This window comes from Apis laboriosa, unplaced genomic scaffold, assembly GCF_014066325.1.
Source record: "Apis laboriosa isolate Shangri-la unplaced genomic scaffold, ASM1406632v1 scaffold29_cov151, whole genome shotgun sequence".
Classification (NCBI taxonomy): Eukaryota; Metazoa; Arthropoda; class Insecta; order Hymenoptera; family Apidae; genus Apis; species Apis laboriosa.
In genome coordinates, this window is record NW_025222728.1 from 267879 (window position 1) to 280743 (window position 12865).

Sequence of the window (12865 nt, forward strand, 5' to 3'; positions counted from 1 at the left end):
AAAAAAAAAAAAAAAAAAAAAAAAAAAAAATTGAAGAAGAAGAGGAGGAAGAAGCATGCTAATATATGGGAATCATTGACTTCTTCATTCTTAAATAGTTTAAAATTATACTTATCCAGGATGGAACCGATTACAACACTGTATCAAGATAGACTAGAAACTACATCCCTACGCAACAACTAATTGCATAGGGACGGGGAAAGAAGCCTTGATAATTCCTCGAGCATGTAGCCACGCAATTAAGGTGTAACGTTTTCTGAAGTTCTGGTCGTAAACAACGCGGGCAAAGTAGCGGAACCTCCGGAGGCTCGGTTCCGCCCGTCAATTGTTACCAATTGTTACCAATCAGAGTAATACGTGTCATTACGGTGCGAGAAGGTTAGCAGCGAATACGGCTCCGCCGCCAATCCACCGCCAATGCACCACGGATCCACGAGCGCGCGATATTAATTCCCGATGTAATTACATCGACTCGCGTCGGACACGTGTGCAATCACGTGCATTAATTAATCCACTCTACGTATAATAAGTAATCCACTCTCGTATATATTTTATCAAAGTTGGCTCATCGACATACCGCGCACACACACATATATATATATATATATATAGTTATCTCGATTAAAAAAGATGAATCAGTGAAACTGATAATTTTAAAAGAATTAAAAGTGACACGCCAACGTTATGTCTCGCTATACAGTCACGTATTCCACTTAAATTATTCGTCGCGACTACGACGAAACTACGCATGAAACTCGATGTAATTAAAAACAATAAGGATGATGGTATTATAATAATAATAATAATAATAATAATAATAATAATAATAATAGTAATAGTAATATTTCAAGGTTACGGGAGTCATTAATTAAACTATAAATATAATTAGCCTTGCTATTATAACGCGCGGGTGAATAAAAAAAATGCCGCCGCACACCTGTCATTACACAGCTGGAATATATGGAACGATTAAAATTAATTAGCGGGACATAGATTCGTTTCTTAACACGTTTCTCTTTTTTTCCTTTTCTTTTTTTAACTGTCGCCGTCCGACAATTTGTTTAAAATTAATTAAGATAGCGCATCAAATGGCGAGGTACGAGGGAACTTTACGGTCCAGAAATCCGGTGTTGTTTTTGCTGCTTATATATATATAGATATATATACATATATATATATATAAATAGGTGTCGTGAGAGTTCGCCGCGGCTCAAGTGGAATAAGCCGACGAAGAGAGGACCGCGCTTTACGTTTTCTTTACGTCTTGCTTGCGTCGGCCTTACCCACTCGTCGATCCACTCTACTACTACTCGAGTGCACGATTGATGCCTACCGATTTTTCTTTTCTCTTTTTGCAAACCACGCAAATTTCCTCTTCCACGAAACGGATACACGTTGTTGCGAATATTGCTCGACGAAGACGAGCTCTTTGTCCTTTTTTGCACGGGGGTCGGTCTGATTGGAGCTCGTGTTGGCCAGTGAACAGCAGCCGATCGAGATCGATTTGAAAGTCTCGATGTATCGCGCTCGTTGCGGAGCTATAAGAAGAAGAAGAAGAAGAAGAAGAAGAAAACGCGTTCGTGCATCGCGTGGCAGAAACCGAACCAACCAGTGGCCACGCCTCCTTAGACAGCCGCCAGCCAACAATTAAGATTTGATCGGCAAAAATGGTCGAGGCAAAATGGCGCTGGCCACTGAATACGTAATGCTCGTGGACGAGACTTGGCCGACCTGGTGTGCGCGGCGGAACCGGCACAACACGTGCTTCCTCGCATCCGGACTGCAGTCAGACTCGCGTTTATTATTAGAGGGTAACCGTGCAACTTGCATCGACTCTCGTGCCTCGATTACGACCTCCCTCCTCGCGGTAAGGAGGAAAACCCATTTCTTCTATCTCGAAAACTCAGACCCGCTTATCGTCCCTTCCATGACATGGCTGGTGTCGATATAACTCGTTTTCCAAACTCCTTTCCCTACCATTCGATAAGTTCACGCTCGAGCTCGCCCCTTTGAATAAAATACAATCTTTTATTTGGCGCCGAGGAAAATTCGCCTCGACGACGGTGTTGATAAAAGTGAAGACGAGAAGTTTGGAAACTACTTTAGAAGTACATTCACGAAGAGGGGTGACAGGGTTGCGTCTCATAATACGAATCCATAAATCGTATCGACGTCGAGGCACAATGTTTTCTAACGTTTGCTCGTGGACAGACAGACAGACAGACGGGGATAATGCACACCGCGTCGGAATCCACGGAGGAGGATTCGCCTTTCGTTTCTTCTCCTTCCCTCCCCCCCTCCTCGCCGCTTTTTGCACGAACCGTGCACCGCCGACATTCCTTTTTTCCCCTCGAACGAAGGAAGAGACCGGATTAAAATTGCAGGAGCGATTTCGCGAGCTCACGATACCGGCGAAAATGCAGCGGAGGCTCTAATCATGGCGGATACACGCCGCGGTAGCCGCTACCACGTTTTACCCCTTAACTTTCAAGACTCTCATTACACTAATGTCCCGCCAATCACGGACCCTCCGCGCCGTCCGCGCCCCCTCCACCCTCCAAACCCTGCACTTTTTCTCAATCGCTCCCAATCAGAATCATGCAAACGTGGACGCAAAAATCGAACATGTAACATCGTCTGTAGTATCGACGCACGCACGCGGTAACTGTCGATGTGAGGGAAAGGGAAGGTGGTATCGTCGATATTTCGTGGGCCCAAAAAACTTGAGAAGATGCGGCGAACTTTCTTTTTCTTCTTGCTTTCTCTCTCTCCCCCTCTCTCTCTCTCTTCAACGAGACGAGAGATCTGTTCGCGCGTTAATGAGTCCGTTTTACGTATTAATTTAACGATTTTACGATTGCGCATGGGCCAAATGAACGAGAGTCGTTGCATAGAACAACGGTCTTTTGCACCGTTGAAACGTTGCAACGGCCCATCGGGATCTTTAACAGGGTACTTGGCGAAATGGCCGAAGAAACGCTCTTTAGCATACCATGGCGGGGCCAACCGTTAAGGCGGTCGTTAAGTTTATGGGGGAGCGCGAGATCCGAGCAAGTTGGCAATTAGATGCCCTCTGTGAACACTGTGATCTTCGCCACGCGAAAGGAAACGACCGTGTGCAAAGCTTGGCGTGGCGAGTCTTTTTCAGAAGATGCACAGTCTTTTTTTCTTCTTCTTCTTCTTCTTCTTTTCACGCAAGGCCAGCCAAGGGAAATTGAAATACGAAAATCCTTCCCCCTCCGCTCCTGTGTTATTTACAATCGTCCCTCTCTTAAAAATCTCCTCGAACGATTAAAATCAATTGAACGAGATATATATATATAAATTGATGGATCGTAGAATGATTTTGCACGAAAACTCTCGAGTTGTTCCAAGATTATTGCTCTCCATCCCCAGCGGTGGATACGAATCTTTCATACCGACTCTCCCTCCTCCCTTCATTCCTCACTTCACTTACCTCGCAATCGTGTCACCAATCTGGAAAATTGGCCGACTCGAATCGAAGAGCGATGATGATAAAGCGGGAAAAATCTTGGTGGCTTTCGGCCACCAAGTTGGTCTCGAGCCGGTAGGTCGAACGAAATTGTATCGCGCCGCGTATTCCGATCTTGCTTGACGATCACGAGGGGGGAGGGAGGGAGAAAGGAGGAAGAGGCGAGGACCGTTTTCTATCCGCGGCCGAGCCGCGGTGAAAATGGCGGTGGAAGAAGACCAAAGGCGATGGAACCGTGGAAGGGCAGCCGAGAGCAGCCCCGACCACTTATCATTAAGCCGCATCTTCCACCGAGCAGTCAGGGTAATTGTTTCCTCCGGTTTATAGTTTTATTCCGACTCACCGGCGCGATGATATCTCTCCTCGTTTTATATTCCTCCAGGCTGTATCGAGCCATCATGGCCGCCTACCTTCTCTACCTTTCTTTTCTCCTCTCCCCATTTCCCTCTTTTTTTCCTCTGAGAGTGAAACGATCCTTCCTCAACGATCCTCCCTCATCCTCCTCCAATTATTTTTCCTTCGAATCCATCCTTCCTCGATTCCTACCTTTCCTCCCCCCCTCCGTTTTGGGACCCATTTTTTTTTTCGAGAGAGAGGAAGAAAGAAAAAGGAGGGGGGAGGGGGGAAGGGGAATCTGTTGAATAAAGCGCGCCATCTTCGAAAAAAAAAAAAGGGGGCGGCTGTGGCGGTCTCGGATGGGTGTATAGCGATGGTAGTAGCATTAACCTCGCCTAGTCGCGCGATATGGAAATATTCCAAGCCATGTATAATAACATGGCATCGAAAGAGGTTCTTTCGGTAAACGGCGACGAGGAGCTGGACTGGCAAAGTATTTTCGTGGAAAGAGGGCGATCGGGTGGTGGCGGCCGCGGTTTTATACTCGTTTTGCTTGGAAATTAAGAGTCTCGCGCTACGAGGGCGGCGCTGGAAACAGGGCCTATCGTTTAAGCCGGATCTCCATGCGAGATTACTGCCCCCGGGGGTGGCCGCGACGGCGACGGTGGGGGAGGTGGTAGTGCCGGTACCAATATTGGTAGTTGTGGTAGTTTACTCGAAAGGCGGGCCCTTAGGCTTCCCCACCCATTCATGATCTACCACACTGAGGAGAATAGAGAGAGAGAGAGAGAGAGAGAGGAGTGACGTCATCCTTTGGAAAACTAACATCAATGATCGTACAAGATTCATCTTTCGACGCATAGTTTGTCCTTATACATATATATATTTCAATGGCAATTTATCGATTAATTCTGTTCACAATCGATGTAATGGAAGTCAATTTGTATGAACGAAATTTTATGTAACGTTCTTTATTTTTTTCCAAAATTAAAAATCGTAAAAAATGGTCGTACCAAATTTCTGTTTCGATTCGTAGCTTGTCTTTATATTTAAATAATTTATCTATTAATTTTGTTCGGAATCGTGGAAGTTTGTATAAACGAAATTTTATGTAGCATTCCTTACTTTTTTCCAAAATTAAAAATCGTAAAAAATGGTCGTACCAGATTTCTCTTTCGATTCATAGTTTGTCTTTATACTTAAATAACAATTTGTCTATTAATTTTGTTCAGAATCGTGGAAGTTTGTATAAACGAAATTTTATGTAACGTTCCTTATTTTTTTACAAAACTTACATCGTAAAAAATGGTCGTATTGAATTCATCTTTCGACACAATTTGTTAGTTTGTATGAACAAAATTTTATGTAACGTCATTTTTTGGAAAATTAATATCGTAAAAAATGGTCGTATTGAATTAATCTTTGGACACAATTTGTTAGTTTGTATGAACAAAATTTTATGTAATGTCATTTTTTGGAAAATTAATATCGTAAAAAATGGTTGTATGGGATTCATTTTTCGACACAATTTGTTAGTTTGTATGAACAAAATTTTAGCGTAATTTTTTGGAAAATTAATATCGTAAAAAATGATCGTATTGGATTCATCTTTCGATACAATTCGTTAGTTTGAATAAACGAAATTTTATGTAAGTTTTCTTATTTTTTGGAAAACTAATATCGTCAATGATCAGATTTTTTTCTCTGTCGCATATTTTATCGACAACTTATCGATTAATTCCGTTCAGAATCGATACAATGGATATCGATTTGTATAAATTGAAAATTTTATGTTATTTGGTGTTTTGAGCTCACTTCATTTTTATAAACTTTTTTTATAACCTTTCCAATTATATAATTGGAAATGTTGTATCTCTTTGATACAAAACTTAGTAAATTTTTAATACATTGGATATTATATGTTTTAATGAAAATATTTTTTATATAAATATAAATTTTCGAGTGAAAAATTTGAAAGAATTAGATTTACATTTTTCTGTTATAAAGAATTATGCGAATATGCTTGTTTCTCGATAGATTTATATAAATGATCGAATTCTAGTTTTTATTTCACTAAAAAAACATACATTTCTTTGAATTAAAATAGATTTATTTTAATCAATTTATTATTATTTAATTTACAATACGAAACTTTTCATACAAATTTACTAACCAAAAAAAAAAAAAAATAAAAAATAAACCAATCGTTAATAAATAAATTTAATCGAATATATATATAAATATAAAGAAGTTAAACAATCGATTATTTTCATTTTTTTAACTTTCAATAAACGTACGCAAAATTCGAAACATACATCGATCGTGGATAATATTTACACACGTGTATCTCTACGAGATTATATATTTTCGATATCGCCCGAGGTGAAGGTGATTCTATTATCGAAATTTCGGCCAGTCGATGTTTGGAATTTGGAGGTGACGCATCGAGCGTGTGTTTCGTTTATAAAATATTATTCACAATGAATTTACGCCGTTGTTATTCGTGAAACTGTGTCGCCCCTCCGGTTATTTTTTGGGGGTGTGTCGGGGGTGTTGCAGTTGCAGCTGCACGTAAGATCGATCCGCACGTGTTCTTCCTCTTTTGTGTGTTTTCCTTCGTTCGAAAAAAAGTGTTAAATAACGTTTCAATTACATTTACACGTCCGTTCGAGACAACTTCGTTCCGCGTCTCGTTCAAAAAAATTCCTCGCCCTATTTCCATCTTCCTTCTTAACCGGGTATTCGTTATTTGATCGATCCGAGTCGATCAACACACGTACGCACACGCGCGCGCAAATTAACGGAGGAGCGGAGGTTAAGATTGGAAGCGTGCACACCCCCTGAAAATACAATATACACGAGGCTCGTGCTCGATGGGCATGGCCGGTGACACCCACCGGACCCGATGGTTCCTGTTGCTAAATAATAAGCGCCTCCAATCCAGCACAACGAGCGTCGAAAGAAGAATGACGAATGCCAACCAGCAGCTCTACCCCATTAGGTAAAGAATCACCTATTAACCGTGGCGTGGAGGGTGGAGCGGGTTTTTAGGGTGCTGGATCTCGAAAAAAGGATCTCGAGTGACAGGAAGAAGCGAGTTCTGTTCTCCGTTTTCAGAAGAGCTTCCGGCTTTCTCGAGGGAAACTAGCCGTCTTTCAACTTTGCCTTTCCTTTTTCGAGGAAACGCTCCTTCTTACATCTTTTTTACGATAAAATTTTCGCCACGATCTCCTTTCGTTTCTCCTTTCGTTCTTCCTTTCTTTAAATTTTCTATTTACTTTCTTTTTCTTTTTTTCCACAAGTGATTAATCTTTTACGAGTAAGATTTAGCAACAGTTTTTTTTGTCTCCCTTAATAATAATTTCCCATTGTATCCATCTTCGAACGATATTTCTCTACGGACATTGCGATGTAGAGAGATGTAATCAGAGAACGATACAATGGTATCCGATCCGAATCGCGAAATAAGCGTGTTTTAAAACGTAGCTACGCGTGTGTGTGCGCGTGTACGTGTGTGTGTCATTTGGCATCCTTGAGCAGCTGCCAGCCCCGAAAAGTCACGTGTATAGCTAATAGTAGAGGAGCTTGTAATATATTACCCTTTTTTGAAAGACGAATATTTTTTTATACTTAAAAGAATACCGCGAAATTGTTGTGTTATGTCACTTAAAGGCGGTATAAACTTTTCGAGGTATAGAATTTTTTTCGATAAAGATTTCCCGTCGTTCGAATCTGTCTTTATAAGATTCATTGTGTTTCAGGTACGCGATGGAAACTTTGTGTCCCAGTTACGATTCGTTCTAAGCGAGGAACCGAGAAGGACGGACGGACAATATAATACAACGGTATCCGCCGGTTGCCACGAAAAAGCAACGTCACAAAGGGGAGCAGAACTAAACCACAGAAGTACTGTTACCGTTGTTGCCGCTTCGAGAAAGTTCGAGACGTGGAAAGAGCATTTTAAACGTCCGTCCAAATCCTCTTTTCTCAGATTCTTTTCCCGTGCAAGATAATCGGAGCCAAGATCGATCGAGCTTTCTTATTAGATTTGTAAAAATCTATATTATTATTAACCCTGAAATAAAAGACATCCTCCTCCCACGCGAATCCCCCCCCATCCCGTTCAATCCTTCGATTCTTCGTGCGCCTTTTCATTCGTAATTTTCAAAAAAGAGGGGAAAAAAAAAGAAAAGATTTTATCGATCGGCATATCATACGAATCAGAATCGTTTCGAAGTCATTTTCCAGCGCAAACCGTGTCTAATTCTGCCCCCTGCACACGTTCTTCCCGAATAATAATAATAATAAGACTATCGTTTCATTAGCATTCATTGCCTTTCCCCCCTCTCCAATCGTATATTAATATATTATATATATTATATATATATTATATAAAATATATATGTATTAATATATATTAATATATATATATAATATATTAATATATTATATTATATATATAGTATTAATAAGCGCGAGAAGGATGTATCGAACGTATCTCCGTCGCTCATTCATAACCTATCGCAGTCGTATTACGTCCCCGCCCCCGCGCCACAGTCGATCGTGCATCTCGCCTAGTTCTCGAATCTGGTGATATCTCGCCCGGCTAACCTCTCTTTTTCTCTCGCGCGATGCCGTGCAAAATCTCATAAAATCATCGTAGACATCCTCTTTCGTGTGCGCGTGCAACGAGCGCATTAATGCCCATCTCGTTAAGTTTCTTGCGAAGCGGCAATTATTACGCGTACGACGCGGCGTTCCCTTGCCTCCTCCAGTCCAGTTTTTCCGCGGATTTTGCGAAACCTTTCGCGTACGCATGTATCCTGCCTCATTTGCGTCTCTAATCGGCGTACCACCGGGCCGTAATTACCATCATTATTTTCGCCGAACGAAAATAGAGTTGCAAGACAGATAAAGGATGCGATCGAGGATTTTCGTGTCGAGGTTATGTTCTCTTGTGTACACGCGTGTGCAATAGCCTTGTTGTTGTCCGAACGAATCTTTGCGTAGTGAATAGAGAGGAAAGTCGATCGCGTTTCTTTCTTGCGAAAATCTTGGTATCGTTAAAATTTAACGAAAAAGGGTTAATTATATATGGATATATATGGATATGAAATCGAAGAGTGTATGTTATCCGTCGCGTCGAAGGATTCGGACAGTGAATGATGAAAACGATGAAGGAAATATGTGAAAATAGAATGGGACGCGCATTCTATTTTCTTATTTCCGATTATCGAATTTTTTGGAGTTTGGTTTTTATCTTGGAATGTATTTGAGAAAATTCGGATTTTTGGAAAATATCTGTGGTCTGTGAGAGAAATCTATTATTTTTTTATTTCGCTGTTGTTGAAATATTTTAATCCAAAAACACTTTCCAATTATTTTTACTACGTGGACGAAATTTCTACATTCTTTTAAAACTATTTTCAATTAAAAATTAACCAATATAATTAACTTTAAATTATTAAAATCAAGAACGAACTTTTTATAAAGTGGATTCGCGAATAAATATCTCTCTGTAAGATATATTTCGCGAATAATATCCATCAAAACATCCTTATTATTGGAACATCATCGATTGAAAAAACTTTTGAGCCGATTTTCAACGATTACGCATCATCAAGAACGTAAGAAAGCATTACCAGAGGTCTATTCTATGCTTTATCTATGGCGTTATCCTATCTAACGAAGGTCGAGGCATTCGGCACGTAATGACGAGGCCAAGATCATAAATTACTTGGAGAGTGGAATCGATGGAGGGAGGAAGAGTTCTCTTGGAATGAAAGGGAAGTTGGGAACCGTTGCTGGCACACGGTCCCCCCTCCTCGCCGCCATTATACACGATGGAAACGCAGTTTGTCTTATCGTCCGTCATCCAGCAATAGGCGAGAGGAGCATTGCTTCGCTAAGCTAATGGGACTTGCACCGGTAAATCAACCGGCCACAATACGAGGAAGCCACAGGCCTCTCTGCTCACAATTTACGAGGGGTCCAGCGTCCATTCCTCTCCCCCTCGCCTCCCATAAAAGATTAGGATGTCCATGTTGAAAATGGACCGCCGAATCTCGCGATTTAATCCTCTCGATCTAAATCATTCCTCGCGTTCTAAATCGTTCTCGAGCGAAACGGAAAACGGGGAAAACTTGCCTTCGTAACGTTCCTTTCCCCGATGATCGATTCGTGAAATATCGTGGCTTCGTTAAGCGAGGGGAAAGGCAAACGAAAAAGGCGAAATATTATTAGTATGCGTGCACGTGTGGAATTTTTTTCCCCAACAAAGTTTCCGTGTTGAGAGAGACAGAGAGAGTTGTAATCTTGGGCGAACGTTTGTCCATAATAATAATAATACCAATCACCACAATGGAGGTGGAGGAGAAGGGGAGGTGGAGATTTCATTTGCCAAGTTGGAGAGTTTCAATTACTGTACTGTCCATCAATTTACGGTTGCAGCAGTTTCAACATTGCGCCGCTTTCCGATCCCGGATGCGGCGGAACAAGAGGGCCGCCGATGCCTGCCTCGATCCCGGCCGCGGCGATCTCATCTTAAAAAGCACTTTCGATACTTGAGAGAGCGAAAAGCGGCGGGAGAGGGAACGCCTCGGGTACGGTGTATAATGGTAATAATAACGTTATCGAGGTTTCGTTGGCGTTCGAGGTGGAGACGATAAATGTTTAGCGACGGATGGTTACGGCCACGTAAACAAGGTTCCGGGGGCGTGAGTAAATCTATAAAGGGACCTTCGTCCCTCCACGCCGCTTCTTTTATCCAACCTTTTCGCAGGAAAATTTTCTCCCCTCGTTTCGTTTCAAGTAACCAAGAATCTGAAACTCTTCAGTTAGTTTCCACAGTTTGTACGCTTCTCGATTGATGTCGTGTCTTTTTGCTTCGGTTGAAGGTGTTAGTTACTTCTCGGAAGAAGCTTGGTTGAATTGATCGTTTCGTAATTTGGACAGCTCTTGTATCGTGTACTTGGTCTTTCGAATATTTCGAATCTCGTGCGTGTATATATTTCGTAAAAATTAAAATGCAGGTAAAGTTTCGATTCGATCGAAATCAGAGGTAATGTTACGAGTTAGTTAGCTTTTTCCAATATCCGCATTATCGATATTGTTCGGTGAAAGGATTCGAAATGGAATCACTTTTTATAGCGACACAATTTAACCGCTTTATCGAAGAGGTAAAGTTAATCAAATTATCGATCAAAGTGTCCCGACCAGTCATCTCTTCGAGAGATGAGAAACCATTGTATTCGTTGACAGCCTCCATTTCTTTTTACGGATTAACAAGATGGACACACACATGTATACACACACACACATATATATATATATAAAGGAAAGAAGGAGTAGATCGAATCGACCATCTTTTAATTCCCTTCTGTCGACCGTTCCTCTTCCCGTTTCCTTTTCGAAGTGGAAATGGACGATTAAAAAAATTTCAATTACGAAAAAAGGCGGCAAGTTTACGTGTAGATGCTCGTAAAATAAAGCTCTCTCGATTTTGCTCGTAGCGGCTTCTGTCCATTAGACAGGATAAGATCTGTGTTGTGTTGCCGGGTCGATCGGACCTTTACTCTCTCGACCCCAATTTGTATCTACACCCATCATCACGGTGTACCTTTGCAAAGCCGGCTTTGTCGGAATGCGAAAAGCGATAGTTAATTCCACGATAAGATCGCGAAAATGTCGCACCTCTCTAATCACAAACCATTTCACCACTCGAGGAGAATTAAGGGCTCGCACTCGACGACGAGAAAATTTCTACGCGCGATTTTTTCTTTTTTTTTTATTTTATTTGCGAATTATTATCACCTCCTTCTAATCATCGATCTTTATTATACAGATAACGGAATTCATATCCTATCCCGTTTGATTCTCGTTCAATCCCTTTCACCGTTAAATTCTGACGTCGTTAAATTCACGCGTGCGCGATTTTTCTAAAGAAATTTGAAGAAATTCTTCTTGTTAACAGTTTTTTTCAACCTATTAATTCCAATTTTTCGAATCGCGCTTTTTTAACCACCGCGTGGTGGAATAAAATTTGAACCTCTTGAGGAGCAAGCTGAAGGTTATCGAGGAATTGAGATCGTTATTGAAAATCGTTTTCAATCGTAATTTTTCGAAATTACGTTTCGGGAGAGGATATGAGGAATATATATGTAGTTTCGGACATCGGCCGATGAAAAATCAATTAAAACGCGCGGAAACAACCCTCGATGATCGAGAGAGGAGAGAGGGGGGGCGGATATTGACGGGCGAAGGGGACCTTTGAGGTGGTGTCCTGTCGTATTACGATTGGATTATGCGGCCAAAATCGAGATTCTCGATTCGAGGCAGGAGAAGACGAGGGTCTGACTGGTTGACTTTCATTGTGTCGGCTTCTGCCCTTTTGCCTCCCCCCCCTTCTATAAAGGATAGCATTAGTAATGGGTTTTAATTACTTTATAATGAGGCCATGATTTGCCCTTTCCGACTGGCGCCGAGATTGGAGGCGCAGAAAAACAAGAGTGGCCGCCGCCGCCGCCGCCGCGGCTCGCGATTTACTGGCAGCTTGATGGCTTCATACTTGATTTCCTGAAGAACAAAGAGACGAGGTGGGCCTTGGATCGACCACTTTTTTTCGGGTGGTAGGGAAATAAAACCATCCGTACCCTCTTCCTCTTTTTCTCTCCGCATCATTCGAGTTCCGGCGCACGAATCGTTCTTTTTCCAAAAAAAAAAAAAAAAAAAAAAAAAAAAAAAAAAAAAAGAAAATACTAGGATACAGGATTTTTCGATACTTTTTTTTAACAAGGAAGGGGGGCACTTGATCGAGAGAGAAGGAGAAATGGAAGAAAAGTCATCACGAAAGTCGACGCGTTCGTATCGCTCGCTTATTAACAATTCTGAGCAGCTCATTTAGATACCTGTGCTCTCGGCATTCTCCTCCCGAAGGGGAGACAAGCGAAGAGAACGAGAAGAGTGACTAATGCGTTTGCGGCTACCTGAAAAAGCGACCATGCGGCGGACCATCAAAGGATTCGTTGGCGCCGCTCG